This window comes from Salvelinus fontinalis, chromosome 13 (genome assembly GCF_029448725.1).
Source record: "Salvelinus fontinalis isolate EN_2023a chromosome 13, ASM2944872v1, whole genome shotgun sequence".
Lineage (NCBI taxonomy): Eukaryota > Metazoa > Chordata > Actinopteri > Salmoniformes > Salmonidae > Salvelinus > Salvelinus fontinalis.
This window is the reverse complement of record NC_074677.1, coordinates 2,057,716-2,061,961: the sequence shown is the minus strand read 5'-3', so window position 1 is coordinate 2,061,961 and position 4,246 is coordinate 2,057,716.

Sequence of the window (4,246 nt, the reverse complement as noted above, 5' to 3'; positions counted from 1 at the left end):
CTCTGGTAGGTCTAGTCACTGTTAGAGAAAGGTTTTCAGTCTGCTACTCTCTGGCCTTGTCCTCTGGTAGGTCTAGTCACTGTTAGAGAACGGTTTTCAGTCTGCTACTCTCTGGCCTTGTCCTCTGGTAGGTCTAGTCACTGTTAGAGAGCGGTTTTCAGTCTGCTACTCTCTGGCCTTGTCCTCTGGTAGGTCTAGTCACTGTTAGAGAACGGTTTTCAGTCTGCTACTCTCTGGCCTTGTCCTCTGATAGGTCTAGTCACTGTTAGAGAACGGTTTTCAGTCTGCTACTCTCTGGCCTTGTCCTCTGGTAGGTCTAGTCACTGTTAGAGCGGTTTTCAGTCTGCTACTCTCTGGCCTTGTCCTCTGGTAGGTCTAGTCACTGTTAGAGAACGGTTTTCAGTCTGCTACTCTCTGGCCTTGTCCTCTGGTAGGTCTAGTCACTGTTAGAGAACGGTTTTCAGTCTGCTACTCTCTGGCCTTGTCCTCTGGTAGGTCTAGTCACTGTTAGAGAACGGTTTTCAGTCTGCTACTCTCTGGCCTTGTCCTCTGGTAGGTCTAGTCACTGTTAGAGCGGTTTTCAGTCTGCTACTCTCTGGCCTTGTCCTCTGGTAGGTCTAGTCACTGTTAGAGAACGGTTTTCAGTCTGCTACTCTCTGGCCTTGTCCTCTGGTAGGTCTTTTCACTGTTAGAGAACGGTTTTCAGTCTGCTACTCTCTGGCCTTGTCCTCTGGTAGGTCTAGTCACTGTTAGAGAACGGTTTTCAGTCTGCTACTCTCTGGCCTTGTCCTCTGGTAGGTCTAGTCACTGTTAGAGAACGGTTTTCAGTCTGCTACTCTCTGGCCTTGTCCTCTGGTAGGTCTAGTCACTGTTAGAGAACGGTGTTCAGTCTGCTACTCTCTGGCCTTGTCCTCTGGTAGGTCTAGTCACTGTTAGAGAACGGTTTTCAGTCTGCTACTCTCTGGCCTTGTCCTCTGGTAGGTCTAGTCACTGTTAGAGAACGGTTTTCAGTCTGCTACTCTCTGGCCTTGTCCTCTGGTAGGTCTAGTCACTGTTAGAGAACGGTTTTCAGTCTGCTACTCTCTGGCCTTGTCCTCTGGTAGGTCTAGTAGTCCTCCTAAGGCTCACATGGGCTTGTCTCCATTTCACATGGAATGTTCTTAAATTAGAAACTTTCACTTTAATACAGTGAATATGCCAATAAAAACGTGACGTGTGCCAATCTTTTCACATAAAAAAAAAACTATTTTTTCCCTCAGTTGCAGCTGGTAAGGATTCTGGGAATACATCTGGAATCAATAAAGGGAATGAATGGTTCCGTTGATGGAAAAAACACAGAAAACTACCTGATGCTAAAACTAAAAGAACACTTCCATTTCAAATGTGGTAGGATGATGTATCATGTTAACCAGGACCAGACAGAGTGGTAGGATGAAGCATCATGTTAACCAGGACCAGACAGAGTGGTAGGATGATGCATCATGTTAACCAGGACCAGACAGAGTGGTAGGATGATGCATCGTGTTAACCAGGACCAGACAGAGTGGTAGGATGATGCATCATGTTAACCAGGACCAGACAGAGTGGTAGGATGATGCATCATGTTAACCAGGACCAGACAGAGTGGTAGGATGATGCATCATGTTAACCAGGACCAGACAGAGTGGTAGGATGATGCATCATGTTAACCAGGACCAGACAGAGTGGTAGGATGATGCATCATGTTAACCAGGACCTGACAGAGTGGTAGGATGATGCATCATGTTAACCAGGACCAGACAGAGTGGTAGGATGATGCATCATGTTAACCAGGACCAGACAGAGTGGTAGGATGATGCATCATGTTAACCAGGACCAGACAGAGTGGTAGGATGATGCACCAGGACCAGACAGAGTGGTAGGATGATACATCATGTTAACCAGGACCAGACAGAGTGGTAGGATGATGAATCATGTTTTTCCAGGACCAGATAGAGGAGAGTGGTTTGTGAAAAATGGTGTGTTATTCACCTTAAGTGTCCCAAATGGATCTCTATTCCCTACGTAGTGCACTACGTTTGATCAAAGCGCTATGGGCCTTGGTCAAACATAGTACACTACATGAGGAATTGGCTGCTATTTGGGACAATGCTCAAATCTTCCCCACAGAGGATGGAGCGTAGCCTAGACACAGGTGGTCACTGATCTGAGATCAGTCTATCCACACCAACTCCCTACCTTGACCACCAGGGGGAAAAGGCAAACTGATCTTCGATCAGATTTCTGGGGTAACTCCATTCTTCTCTTTCTCTTAACACGAACCATGCGGAACCAAGCGGACAGCGTCTGGGCCGATAAATCACCGATATAACGGGCACGGTATCTGAACACACAGCACCTAGACGACAGACCTTCTTTAACTCACAACGGAAGAAACACTGAAGAAGTTAAGGTAGGCTCTAGATATCCATGTTTCTGTTTTATAAACTGTATGTTAAAGCAAAAATATTTAACTATTTAATGTATTCCATTCTATGTAATGTAACCTAATATCAGTGATACTTTTTAGCCGAGATACAGAGTATTCAGACCCCTTGGCTTTTTCCACAGTTTGTTACCGTACAGACTTATTTTAAAATGTATTAAATTGTTGTTTTTTCTCATCAATCTACACAAAATACCCCATAATGACAAAGCAAAAACTGAAATATCCCATTTAGGTAAATAATCAGACCCTTTACTCAGTACTTTGTTGAAGCACCTTTGGCAGCGATTACAGCCTCAAGTCTTCTTGGGTTTGACGCTACAAGCTTGGCACACCTGTATTTGTGGAGTGTCTCCCATTCTTCTCTGCAGATCCTCTCAAGCTCTGTCAGGTTGGATGGGGAGCGTTGCTGCACAGCTATTTTCAGGTCGCTCCAGAGATGTTCGATTGGGTTCCAGGCTCTGGCTGGGGCACTCAAGGACATTCAGAGACTTGTCCCGAAGTCACTCCTGCGTTGTCGTGGCTGTGTGCTTAGGGTCGTTGTCCTGTTGGAAGGTGAACCTTCACCACCAGTCTGAGGTCCTGAGCGCTCTGGAGCAGGTTTTCATAAAGGATCTCTGTACTTTGCTCTGTTCATCTTTCTGTCGATCCTGACTAGTCTCCCAGATCCTGCCGCTGAAAAACATCCCCACTGCATGATGCTGCCACCACCATGCTTCACCTTAGGGATGGTGCCAGGTTTCCTCCAGACGTGACACCTAGAATTCAGTCCAAAGAGTTCAGTCATGGTTTCATCAGACCAGAGAATCTTGTGTCTGAGAGTCATTTAGGTACCTTTTGGTGAACTCCAAGCGGGCTGTCATGTGCCTTTTACTAAGGAGTGGCTTCCGTTCTGCCACTCTACCATAAAGGCCTGATTGGTGGAGTGCTGCAGAGATGTGTTTCCTTCTGGAAGGTTCTCCCATCTCCACAGAGGAACTCTAGAGATCTGTCAGAGTGACCACCGGGTTCGTGGTCACCTCCCTGACCAAGACCCTTCTCCCCTGACTGCTCAGTTTGGCCGGGCGGCCAGCTCTAGGAAGAGTCTTGGTGATTCCAAACTTCCTCCATTTAAGAATGATGGAGGCCACTGTGTTCTCGGGGACCTTCAATGCTGCAGAAATGTTTTGGTACCCTTCCCCAGATCTGTGCCTCGACACAATCCTGTCTCAGAGCTCTACGGACAATTCCTTCGACCTCATGGCCAGGTTTTTGCTCTGACATGCACTTTCAACTGTGGGACCTTATATAGACAGGTGTGTATCTAAAAAATGTCCAATCAGTTAAATTTACCACAGGTGCACTCCAAGTTGTAAAAACATCTCTATGATGATCAATGGAAACAGGATGCACCTGAGCTCAATTTAGAGTCTAATTGCAAAGGATCTGAATACTTATGTAAATAAGGTATTTCTATTGTTTACTTTTTATACAGTTGTAAAAACGGTCTAAAAACCTGATTTCGCTTATTCATTATGGGTTATTGTGTGTAGAGTGATGAGGAAAAACATCTATTTAATGAATTTTAGAATAAGACTGTAACGTAACAAAATGTGGGAAAAAGTCAAGGGGTCTGAATACTTTCCGAATGCTCTGTACCTGCTATGTAGCCCTGTTGATAGATGAAATATACTCGGATCAGTTATTGGACGTGTCAATGTCCTTTGCCTGCATATATGGAGTGAGTTTAGCCTTTCATATTCTTTATTATTTTATCTCGTTATAGACTTGTAACTGAAGATC